Raw genomic sequence first — 13,610 nt, forward strand, 5'->3', positions numbered from 1 at the left:
AAATGGGCTGCCAAATTCGAGGGGAAAAAAATCAAATAAAAAAAAATAAAAAAGCTGAAAAAAATACAAATAAAATAACAAATATGTCACTATTTCAATTCCTGTGTGCGTACGGAGGAAATATGAATTATAATTAATTTTTCTACATTTCTGAGAATTTATTAATATGTCAAATCTTTTATTTACTGAAAAAATAAATAATATTTTAGCAAAAAAAATTTCAATCTGTGACGTAGGGTCAAGATGACTCACTCTGCAATTTCAGTAAGCAATAACTCAGCCACAATGAAACACATCGGCCAGCAGCAAGAGCTGTAATGTTAGTGACACCTAACTTGAATATACATCAATGTCGCATAGACGAAAATTCATGTAGAGCAAAGATATTGCAAGTTGATACATGTCAAATGGTCATTTTAACACACTTTGCAGGTAGATGGTTAAGAATTGAGCAAACACTGTGGAAAATTGTGTTTCTTGGTGCCAAAGAATAAAAAATAACATCTTTTAGCATTATAAATCCAAAATGTAAGTATCTTTAAACCTTAGTGTTATTATTGGGCTGCATAATTATTAACTTTTCTTTGTTATAACTAGTTCACATGTAATAAATAAGGTCCATAAAGGAAAAAAAACAACATTAATGCTTAATACACTACAAAAGTGATGACATCACACTCCAATCGGGTAACTGTGAGGGAGTGGATTACTTTCCAAACAACTGGTTTCAGGTTATAACATCGAAAAAAGTCATTTTGTTCCTGAGTAAACGCTGTAACTAACTGTTTTGATAGGTAAGTGAGTGTATGTTACTAATCATTGAACCTTTAAGCAGTGAAAAGATGTGTTGGGATGGCTGCAATGTGGTTTAAATCGCCAACCATGTGGTGTGTCAGCCATCCTTAATGCTAAAATGCTTGCAGTCAGGAGCACAATTAGTACATAACAATATTCAAATGCCCCATGGCAGAAAGAGGAAAAAGAAAACCCTCAGGAGCTGAGTATCGTAAAAGAAAGGCTGAGAAGGAAAAGGACCAAGCAAAACAGCAGATATCCTTCCTGAAATATCTTCTCTTTAATCCAAATAAAGATGGAAGCAGTTCACAGCATCCAGATGAAGGAATTTTACTTGGATAGGAGGTTAGCTCACATCTGCATGGAAGCAGTTTGGAAACTCAAGATGATGGAAACTGATTTCTAGATGAAGGCAGCTCACAGCATCAGACTGATATGGAAGTGGAGAAAATTTATTCACCTTCAGAGAGACATGCAGAAATTGAAGTAAATGAAGTAGAAGGAAGAAAGGATGAGGAAGTTACAAACAAGTTACAGTATGGGGACCCAGCTTCATGGCCCAGATGTGATGACAGCGTGTGGCAAATTCTCATGGAACATGGACCTGAATAAGTTCATTAATTTCCCTTCCCTAAGGATGGAAATAAAAGAAAATTCTCTGCTCAGCATTAAAAGACGAAACTCATTAATGGGGAAGAAATTAATCAAAACTGGTTACAATATTCAGTGTCAAAGGACTCTGTGTTTTGCTTTTGCTGCAAGTTGTTTAGAAATCAAACAATTGGTACATCACTTACTGAAAATAGTTCAAAGGACTGGAAAAACATATCTTCAATTCTTTCTTCACATGAAAGAAGTACAGAACATTTGGAATGTTTTCAAAATTGGAAAGAACTTGAATTAGGATTAAAAAAGGAAAAACTATTAATGAAGAAAATTTATGTGTGATCAAGGAAAAAGAATATTGGCAACAAATATTGGAGCATCTGATTGCTTGAGTGAGAGTTCTCGGTGGGCAAAATGTAGCATTCCACGGCCACAGTAGAAATGAAAAATTATACACTCCAGGTAATGGAAACTTTTAAAAAATTGTTGAATACTTAGCTTTGTTTGATCCAGTCATGAAGGAGCATCTATGTAAAATAACTGATCATGAAACACAGGTTCATTACTTAGGAAAAAATATGCAGAATGAACTGATTCAAATCCTAGCAAATGTCTTTAAAAAGAAAATTGTAGAGCTGCCCATTCTGCAAAATACTTTTCAATAATACTGGACTGTACACCAGATGTGAGTCATGTTGAACAAATGACAACGATCATTTGTTTTGTGGATATGGAAAAGTCTGCAGATGAAGATAATGTTTATGTCTCATAAAGGAACATTTTTTCGGTTTCATACCACTGAAGGACACGACTGAGCATTTATGACTCATCCTAATCTATAAGAGCCTGAAACAATGTCATTATCTGTTCAAAACTTACATGGCCAAGGCTATGATAATGGGAGTAATATGAAGGGTAAAGACAATTGTGTGCAAAGGAGAAAGATGGAAATCAATCCTTTTTCGTTCCTTGCAATGCTCATTCTCTGAATTTGGTTGTCAATGATGCAGTTTGGAGGCAAGCAGTTTCTTTGACCTGGGGCAACGTGTTTATGTGTTTTTCTCAGGCTCAACATGTCATTGGGAGATTCTGACTCGGCATGTGAATTCTCTAACTGTGAAACCACTTAGTCAGACAAGATGGGAAAGTCACATTGATGCTTTGAAACCTCTTCGCTATGAACTTGGAAACATTTATGATGCCCTAATTGAAATTTCTGATGATACTACCTTTACTGGATCATCTGGCAATACAGCACGTTCAGATGCAAAGGCTTTTGCAAATGGCCTTTCCAAGTTCTAATTTATGACTTCACTCATTTTGTGGTCCTTTTCGAGATTAACCTAACTAGTAAGCAGCTTCAGGAAAAGAACTTGAACATACAGTCTGCTATTCAAAAACTGCAGCAAACTAAAATATTCTGGAGGAATTCAGAAGTGATGAAGGGTTTGAAAGAACACTGGTAGATTCTCTTGAGCTTGCTGAAGAAATAGACTTTCTGACAGAATTTGAACCAGAGCCAGTTCGCATTCAGCAAAAGAAACAGCAGTTTTCATACGAAAGACGAGACACACCCATTCAGAACCCAAAACAAAGGTTCAAAGTGAATTTCTACTTCGCAGTCCTTGATACTGCTATTCTCTCAGTTGAGGAAAGATTTCAACAGATGCAGCAGCTAGAGTCAGTATTTGGCTTTCTATATGATATCCACAGCTTGCAAAAGAAAACAGCAAAACAGATAAGAGAATTTCGTATAAAACTGGACTCGGCATTGACTCATGACAATTCAAAAGACATTGATGCTACAGATTTGTGTAGTGAGCTTCAGGCTTTTTCAAGATGACTTCAGAAACATTCCACTCCTGAAGAAGTACTGGAGTTTGTCTGTAAAAATAAACTCACAGACAGTTTTCCAAACATTTTTATAGCTCTACAAGTTCTTTTAACTTTGCCAGTTTCCATAGCTAGTGGGGGAACATAGTGTCTCAAAGTTAAAATTGATAAAAACATATCTGCGCTCAACAATGGTGCAAGAGAGACTTGTTGGACTTGCCACAATGTCAATAGACCATGAAATAGCTGGAAAACTGGATCTAAAAGACCAAGTGCCTGAATTTTCAAAACTTAAAGCAAGAAAAGTCATGTTTTAAGAGCACAGAGTGTTTGTTTTGTAAACACAGGTTAAAGTTCATTGAAGAGTTTCCTTATTTCTTTCTATATTGGATGTGGTGGTAATGGCAGTTAAAGCAGGATAGTGTAATGGATGATTTTGGATTTGTAATAATAAAATTATAATTAACATTTTTAATGCATTTTTATTTGAAATCGGACTGAAATATCATCTAGCTGTCGTGTACAAATCTATTCTGAAAATGTCATGTCTCTATTTTATCTGATCTCAGAAACATTGGTTGCACAGACTGATGGACGGACAAGCCGAATAATTAAGCCTCTGTTTAAAAAAAAATGCTTAAAAAACATTACAAGGAAAAAAGGGGCAAAATGTTTCCCAGTTTACCAAAAACCTCAGCCTAGATCTGCCAGTTTGGGTGTGAGGGTCATTGATTGCATGGTTTGCCTAGGTGTCAGTTGCTGGCAGCTAGTCTAGGGCCGCCTCTGTGCATCCGTCCACTTTGCTTTCTATCATTATCAAGCAGAACCCATCATCAGTATGGACGCGTGTATTCTGGAAGGGTGGCTGAAGCATGAAGGGACATATGAATCTTTAGTGCATCTGGCACGTAAATATCTTGTGATGCCGGCTACAACAGTGCCATGCGAACACCTGTTCTTACTTTCAGGTGACATTGTAAACAAGACATGGGCAGCATGATCTCCTGCAAATTATAACCAAACTTGTTTTTTCTGAGCGATTGGCTGAAGTAGGACTGAGCGGACTTGTAGGTTCTAAAGTTTTACATTGTTTTATTTTTGAATGCAGTTATTTTTGTACATAATTGTACATTTGTAAGTTCAACTTTCATTATATAGAGATTGCACTACAATACTTGTATTTGGTGAATTGAAATATACTATTTCTTTTGTTTTTTACAGTGCAAATATTTGTAATAAAAATAAATATAAAGTGAGCACTGTATGCTTTGTATTTTGAGTTTTAATTTAAATCAATATATTTGAAAATGTAGAAAGCATCCAAAATATTTAAATAGATGGTATTCTAGTATCGTTTAACAGCATGATTAATCACGATTATTTTTTTGAATCGCTTGACAGCCCTACTTTTAACTACCACTGGTAATCTAAGCATCCAGTAGCAGCTTTGGGTACAATAAGACCCCTTCAAACCTGTGTCACAATTGACAGCGGCACTCCCTCAGACAAGGATGTTGACAATTCTTGCCACCTCCTCTGGCTTCATTCCTTACCTACCAACATTATTTCAGTTTCCGACTAGCCCTTGCCTAAATCTAGGTTGCCAGCATGCACTGGGTAATCCTACCCAACTGTATTGGCCAAGTCAGATGAAATGGAAGCATAAAGTTAGGTATCAACTGCATACCAAAAACAGCACATCCCAAATCTCTTTTTAACCTCATCCTAAATGGCCTCATTGCTCATGAGCATAAAACTCCATTATACTGAGCTCAAGAGCTGCCTTGGGGATAGATGTGCAACTACCTATAATTACCCTCTAGTTCCTATCATATTAAAAATAATTGAGTCATTTCAAAGAACCTCCATCTATCCCTGCTAGGGACCACTACAGTCAATGGTATCAACTGCTGCTTACAGATCTTAAAGACTCAGCATGGGTACTGTGTCCTTTTCTATTCTTAGAAGATCTATCAGTACAATATTATATACAATACTATACTGTTATTTTTAAATACACACTGTTATTTTAAAAAGTTAATTAATTAAACATTTTAACCTTAATTAAATTTTTGTGTACATATTTATTTTATGTATTAATTATTATTATTAAAAACACCTATCCAAAGCTCAAGAAACCCTGATGTACATTGGCAAAGCACTTCCAGCTATTGCAGTATTAAAACAATTCATCTGGAGCTCAGCCAGTCACCTACAAACACTCCTTTCTGCTCCTTTATTGTCTAGGCAGTGTACCCTCAGTCTTCTTCAAAATGCAGGCAAAAGGTGCTTTTTGCAGAATGCCCAGAAGGTCACCAAATTTGAGCTATTCCTGACTGTGGGGTGAAAGGGGAATGCCAGTTCCAGAGTCTCAGAATACTCACAGAGAAACCCCAGCCACCTGCTCCCACTCTTTTATAATGAAAGGGCTCTGTGCTAAGTGCCCTGGCTAGCAGCAGATGTGGCAGGATGGCCTGGAGCGAGAGGCAACGATTTCAATGAGAGTTAGGTACCTAACCTGCTTAGATCCTTTTGAAAATCCCACTCAGCACAATCTACATCTTTACACACCTGAATACCTTTGAACATTTGGCTGCGTCATTTCAAAAATTGGACTTCAGCTCCTAAATCATTTAGGCACTTTAGAAAATTTTACCTTATTTTTCAGAAAAATGGTTTGGGAGCCACAAAAATCTTGGGTTCTAATCCTAGCTGAATTTAAGAAAAAAGTCTCTTAAACCCCTTTTGCCACAGTCAATATGCTTTTTAAACAGGGGCTTTTTGATTGTTTTTGAAAAAAGTGATTTCCTTAAAATCAAAAGTTGCATCCGTGCTTCGCTTTCCTGTGTACGTTAATCAAATTTAAAAAATTAAGAAGAACTTGGAGTATCATGATGAAAATATATGTTCAAAAAGGTTGTGGCTGGGGGCATTGCATAATGATATCTATTGATGGTAGAATTGGTAGGGAGTCTTTTATCTTTTTTTATTTCACTGTGTTCACATGTTTATGCAATTTACCTTGAACATATGGCTGCTGAAAGAAATTGAATGATGCAAGTATACCAGTTAAAATAGACACTTAAAACACTTGATCATTTTCACAATTATGTATGCTCAGTTTATTTACATGCATTGGCTACATTTAATACTTTTGACTATAAGCTGTTGTTGAGACATCTGTACGTCTCAGATGAGATGGATGGAGGGAGTCACTGCTGAATAACATGGCTCACTTTAATGGAGAGGATCCCACGGGGTATATTTGGGCAATTCTTACTCTTCACAGAATATCTCTTATGGGGGTTCCTACACTCTTGCATCTTGCTACTGCTTCTGTTCAACATGTATGTGAAGGTCTTAAGGAGATGTGCTGGAAGGCAACCTGGGCTGTGATGTCATCAGTATGCTGATGATACTTAGTTCTATACCATCATCATTGCTGCTGTTGCTAGTGCTTACATGAAATGGACTTGACTAAGGGCCAGCTGGCTGAGGCTCAAACCAGAGAAGGAGGAAGTAGTGATGATAGGTTGGGAGGGAATCATCTGGATGACTTGGTGAAGGTTTTATCTAGACTCCTGATTGAGGAAGTATGGCTACCATTTGTAATGAAGTTTCATAATTTAGGGGTCTTATAAATGCCTCTGCTGATCCTAGATGCGCCGGTAGCATCTGTGGCTATGAGATGATCATATGCACATGGCAAAAGAAAAATGACCATTTCTCTCTCTCTCTCCTTTGCTGCAGTTATTTATGCCTTTGTTGATGAAAGACTAGACTAGTGTGATCTCCTCTGTGTGGGTCTACACATGAGATCACCCGGAAGCTGAAGCTAGAGGAGAATGCAGTGCCTCACTTATATTATGGGCAGCTCATCAGAGATACTAGGAGCTAGCAGCTAGATCCTTACTACTTGATCTAAAGTTAGCTAGTAGTAAAATAGGGACTAGTAACTATGTGAACTATGGAAAACAGAACAGCTATTGTGATTCTATTCAGAAGAGGGCAGAAGAACACAAACACATTAACTATTTCCCTAAAATATTGTATGAATTCCTCCATCTTATTGTGTCAGTACAGAACCAAGAAATTCTCTCTCATGTTAACTAAAATTTTAGGAAAAAGAATATAAAGTGTATGAGCAGATCCTAACCCAGTACAGACGGACATATAACTCCACAGAAATCAGTAGAGCTACATTCATTTGTAATTACTGAGTTTTGCCCCAGATATGTTAAGGAATGAGATACAAAGGTGAAATTTTAAACAGACTTGTAACATATTCCTGATTTTTTCCTGCTACTACCTGATTTTGTTGATGATGGTGACAGGACTTTATATTATTATAGTTTGATTATATAGGACAATGTGCTACTGGGATTTGTTTACATAAAACTAGATAACCCCTTATAATATCTTTCCATAATATACTTTCACAAATACAACATTCCCCTTCCTCATTCCTACTGAAAACATATCAGAGATGAAGAATGCATTTCTCTTTCATAAAGAGAAAAGGGGTTTGAACTGACAAGATGTTTCTAAACAAATAATAGGTTGCAGAGTTTTACTCAAGAATTCCATTGGAATTATGGAGAACTTTACATGTAAAATGGAACTTATTAGAAACAAAAGTAGAATTATGAGGATTTTTTTTCTGTGCACTGACATATCTAATGCATTCTGCATAAAAAAATAAGCAATAAGGAGAAAAATATTTTATAAATGTTGGTTTTTAGTATGCATAACTATAAGGAGCTCAGAGTTGCTTCAAATGAAAAATCAGTAAATCCCTAATGCTAGAAATTCATACCCATGCTTAACTTTAAGCATATGATTAGTTCCACTGAGAACTTGTGCTTACACCTTGACTTATCTAGTGATATGTTACACACCTTAGCCCTTCCTTGCAATATCCCAGTGTGAGAACTATTACCTACTTAAAGTTAAACATACGCTTAAACCTTTGCAGGATCAGAGCCTAAATTTCTAAAGGTGGGGTTATGGCATACCACTTTTTAAAAAAATTCCTCTCTATTTTCAGAGTTCCAGCCTCCTTTTGCTCCTTTTGTAAATTTTCTCCCCACCCTGCCACCCCCAGTTAAAGGAAAGACTCAAACATTCAAAATTCAAAAGTGGAAAACCAATAATTTCTGGTTTCAAAAGCTGAAACAAAATGTCAATTTACATATAAACAAAAACATTTGCATTTTTTCACATTAAAACTTCCCATGGAAAACTGAAATTTTAAATGAAGCTATATTAGTTTAAATTTTCTTGTGATATATATATATATTAACTATCTCTCTTAGATACATATGGACTGGTGGGAGTTCTGTTTCTTTAACTCTGTGGCTGGAAGCCAGGCAAGAGGAATCTATGGAAGACACTCAGCAAGGAACAGAGACAATGTGTATAGCTTTAAGGATATTATTTTCCTTATTGTAATAAAGCTCCAGTGTTAGAAGAAAGCATTTCTTTTCATGAATCTTCACCATTGACACATTACAGAGATCTACAGCCAGGAAAGACAACAAGTAGTGTACTGTGCTCACTAAATAAGTTTGGGAGAAAGATACTTGTTTCTGGAGGGGAAAAAAGTTTTTATTGTACAGATGATTGTTTATGTTTTGTCAGAAGGAACTGTCACCATGCTTATGGATATTAGTGATTAACGGACCTGGCCCTGTGGTCAAGTAGGCACTTTAATGGGTGGCAATGGTAGATTTCCAGATTAAATCATTTAATTTATTTGTGTGAACAAAGACTATATTAACTCATCCAAATGTTTCCACTAGTACAAAAACATAATGGTGGGGAGAGAAAGGAAACATCTGCTGTATGTAGAAGCAGCTTGTGGGCTAATTTCCATCACTGAAGCCAAGCCTGCAGTTAATCAGCTCTGCCCTCACCAACAGATGCCACTGCAGCCAAAAGGAATTCATTGGTGAGGTAGGTTATGGGGCTCAAGGAGCTACAAACCCTCCTGAAAATCCAAATGTGAAAGAATTTCTCTTTTATAGCATATGGTCAGATCTCAGTTCCTCTACCACAAGCTGGGAATTGGCAGCAGACAGATTTGTAAAAATAACAAAAAAGAAAAAAAGTTCCAACTTGAAGCAATGTGAAACAACTGAAATACATCAAAGCATAAGGCAATACTCTGCTTTTAATTTTGTGAATGATTGAACTCTGAAAACTTAATCTGTTCATTCATTATGTGTTGTTTCCCCAAGGCACAATGTAGAAAAGTAGCCATTCCCATTCATTTGACCCTGTGGGAATAAAAGGGATAAGGAAAGTATATGTTTAATAGTAGTATGTTGGATTTGAAGGTTACAAATATATGTATATAACTGGGCATAAAAACGGAGCAGAGAGCATGACAAAGCTGTAAAGTCAAGCCCCTGAAAGTTAGGAAATGTCAGAATTAAGGTTGCTTGTGCAACCATAATTTGCCCCTGTTGTGCATATGCATTATGACACAGTCTTTAATTACATGATCATATGCTATTGTTTCTCTAAAGCAACCCTGCCTCATTCAGTTTTTTTGTGTAATATCCTAGATTTTAAAAAAGCAAACAAAAAAGAAAAATTCTATCATATAGAAACACATTAACTCCCAACATGATTAATCAGTAAGGTTTGAATCTAGAGCCAAACACAGAGCTCTGCTATTTGAGCTAACAGAGCAATTGTTAGCAATACTAGGTTGCCATTCTCTGTGTGGCCAGTCACTAGAGGAAGATGAGGCAAATACTTTGCCAGTGGATTTCACAGCTATTTGCTGATAGCAAAGAGATGGTAAGACTCAGGAATTTGGGATTTCATTTCAGGTTCTGAGGGAAGTGTTCTCTAATGGTTACAGATCATTCTGTCACCAGGCCCCTTGGCTCCTTGTCCCAATCCCACATTGCCCCAGACCCCTTTATTCCAGTCCTCATCTCTTAGCTCTGGTCTACACTAGGACTTTAGGTCGAATTTAGCAGCGTTAAATCGATGTAAACCTGCACCCGTCCACACGATGAAGCCCTTTCGTTCGACTTAAAGGGGTCTTAAAATCGATTTCCGTACTCCACCCCTGACAAGTGGATTAGTGCTTAAATCGGCCTTGCCGGGTTGAATTTGGGGTACTGTGGACACAATTCGACGGTATTGGCCTCCGGGAGCTATCCCAGAGTGCTCCATTGTGACCGCTCTGGACAGCACTCTCAACTCAGATGCACTGGCCAGGTAGACAGGAAAAGAACTGTGAACTTTTGAATCTCATTTCCTGTTTGGCCAGCGTGGCAAGCTGCAGGTGACCATGCAGAGCTCATCAGCAGAGGTGACCATGATGGAGTCCCAGAATTGCAAAAGAGCTCCAGCATTGACTGAACGGGAGGTACGGTATCTGATCGCTATATGGGGAGAGGAATCCGTGCTATCAGAACTCCATTCCAGTTTTCGAAATGCCAAAACCTTTGTCAAAATCTCCCAGGGCATGAAGGACAGAGGCCATAACAGGGATCTGAAGCAGTGCCACGTGAAACTTAAGGAGCTGAGGCAAGCCTACCAGAAAACCAGAGGGGTGAACGGCCGCTCCGGGTCAAAGCCCCAAACATGCCGCTTCTATGATGAGCTGCATGCCGTTTTAGGGGGTTCAGCCACCACTACCCCAGCCGTGTTGTTTGACTCCCTCAATGGAGATGGAGGCAACACGGAAGCAGGTTTTGGGGATGAAGAAGATGATGATGATGAGGAGGAGGTTGTAGATAGCTCACAGCAAGCAAGTGGAGAAACCGGTTTTCCTGACAGCCAGGAACTGTTTCTCACCCTGGACCTGGAGCCAGTACCCCCCGAACCCACCCAAAGCTGCCTCCTGGACCCGGCAGGTGGAGAAGGGACCTCCGGTGAGTGTACCTTTTAAAATACTATACATGGTTTAAAAGCAAGCATGTGAAAGGATTAATTTGCCCTGGCATTCACGGCTCTCCTGGATGTACTCCCAAAGCCTTTGCAAAAGGTTTCTGGGGAGGGCAGCCTTATTGCGTCCTTCATGGTAGGACACTTTACCACTCCAGGCCAGTAACACGTACTCGGGAATCATTGTACAACAAAGCATTGCAGTGTATGTTTGCTGGCGTTCAAACAACATCCGTTCTTTATCTCTCTGTGTTATCCTCAGGAGAGTGAGATATCATTCATTGTCTCCTGGTTGAAATAGGGTGCTTTTCTTCAGGGGACATTCAGAGGAGCCCGTTCCTGCTGAGCTGTTTGCCTGCGGCTGAACAGAAATGTTCCCCGCTGTTAGCCATGGGCAGGGGAAAGGGTTGAGGGGGTAGCCACGCAGTGGGGGGAGGCAAAATGTGACCTTGTAACGAAAGCACATGTGCTATGTATGTAATATCAACAGCAAGGTTTACCCTGAAAGAGTGTAGCCACTGTTTTATAAAATGTGTCTTTTTAAATACCGCTGTCCCTTTTTTTTTCCTCCACCAGCTGCATGTGTTTCAATGATCACAGGATCTTCTCCTTCCCAGAGGCTAGTGAAGATTAGAAAAAAAAACGCACTCGTGATGAAATGTTCTCTGAGCTCATGCTGTCCTCCCACACTGACAGAGCACAGACGAATGCGTGGAGGCAAATAATGTCAGAGTGCAGGAAAGCACAAAATGACCGGGAGGAGAGGTGGCGGGCTGAAGAGAGTAAGTGGCGGGCTGAAGACAGGGCTGAAGCTCAAATGTGGCGGCAGCATGATGAGAGGAGGCAGGATTCAATGCTGAGGCTGCTGGAGGATCAAACCAGTGTGCTCCAGTGTATGGTTGAGCTGCAGCAAAGGCAGCTGGAGCACAGACTGCCACTACAGCCCCTGTGTAACCATCCGCCCTCTTCCCCAAGTTCCATAGCCTCCACACCCAGACGCCCAAGAACATGGTGGGGGGGCCACCGGCCAACCAGCCACTCTACCACAGAGGATTGCCCAAAAAAAAGAAGGCTGGCATTCAATAAATTTTAAAGTTGTAAGCTTTTAAAGTGCTGTGTGGCATTTTCCTTCCCTCCTCCACCACCCCTCCTGGGCTACCTTGGTAGTCATCCCCCTATTTGTGTGATGAATGAATAAAGAATACATGAATGTGAAGCTACAATGCCTTTATTGCCTCTGCAAGCAATGATTAAAGGGAGGAGGGGAGGGTGGTTAGCCTGCAAGCGAGTGAACCAAGGGGCGGGGGGTTTCATCAAGGAGAAACAAAGAGAACATTCACACCATAGCTTGGCCAGTCATGAAACTGGTTTTCAAAGCTTCTCTGATGCGTACCGCGCCCTCCTGTGCTCTTCTAACCGCCCTGGTGTCTGGCTGCGCGTAACCAGCAGCCAGGCGATTTGCCTCAACCTCCCACCCCGCCATAAACGTCTCCCCCTTACTCTCACAGATATTGTGGAGCACACAGCAAGCAGTAATAACAGTGGGAATATTGGTTTCGCTGAGGTCTAAGCGAGTCAGTAAACTGCGCCAGCGCGCCTTTAAACGTCCAAATGCACATTCTACCACCATTCTGCACTTGCTCAGCCTGTAGTTGAACAGCTCCTGACTACTATCCAGGCTGCCTGTGTACGGCTTCATGAGCCATGGCATTAAGGGGTAGGCTGGGTCCCCAAGGATACATATAGGCATTTCAACATCCCCAACAGTTATTTTCTGGTCTGGGAATAAAGTCCCTTCCTGCAGCTTTTGAAACAGACCAGAGTTCCTGAAGATGCGAGTGTCATGTACCTTTCCCGGCCATCCCACGTTGATGTTGGTGAAACGTCCCTTGTGATCCACCAGAGCTTGCAGCACTATTGAAAAGTACCCCTTGCGGTTTATGTACTCACCGGCTTGGTGCTCCGGTGCCAAGATAGGGATATGGGTTCCGTCTATAGCCCCACCACAGTTAGGGAATCCCATTGCAGCAAAGCCATCCACTATGACCTGCACATTTCCCAGGGTCACTACCCTTGATATAGCAGATCTTTGATTACGTTGGCTACTTGCATCACAGCAGCCCCAACAGTAGATTTGCCCACTCCAAATTGATTCCCGACTGACCGGTAGCTGTCTGGCGTTGCAAGCTTCCACAGGGCTATTGCCACTCACTTCTCGACTGTGAGGGCTGCTCTCATCTTGGTATTCATGTGCTTCAGGGCAGGGGAAAGCAAGTCACAAAGTTCCACGAAAGTGCCCTTACGCATGCGAAAGTTTCGCAGGCACTGGGAATCGTCCCAGACCTGCAACACTATGTGGTCCCACCAGTCTGTGCTTGTTTCCCGAGCCCAGAATTGGCGTTCCACAGCATGAACCTGCCCCATTAGCACCATGATGCATGCATTGGCAGGGCCCATGCTTTCAGAGA

The 13,610-nt window shown here is 40.1% G+C and overlaps 1 long non-coding RNA gene across 1 annotated transcript in view; it reads right to left on the reverse strand.

The window, feature by feature from the left end:
• The window catches only part of LOC311521126, a 495,541-nt gene that overhangs the window by 242,570 nt on the left and 239,361 nt on the right, over positions 1–13,610 (reverse strand). The gene's annotated exons all lie outside the window — the stretch shown is intronic.

This window comes from Lepidochelys olivacea, assembly GCF_965140295.1.
Source record: "Lepidochelys olivacea isolate rLepOli2 genome assembly, chromosome: 5".
In the NCBI taxonomy this organism is placed as follows: Eukaryota; Metazoa; Chordata; order Testudines; family Cheloniidae; genus Lepidochelys; species Lepidochelys olivacea.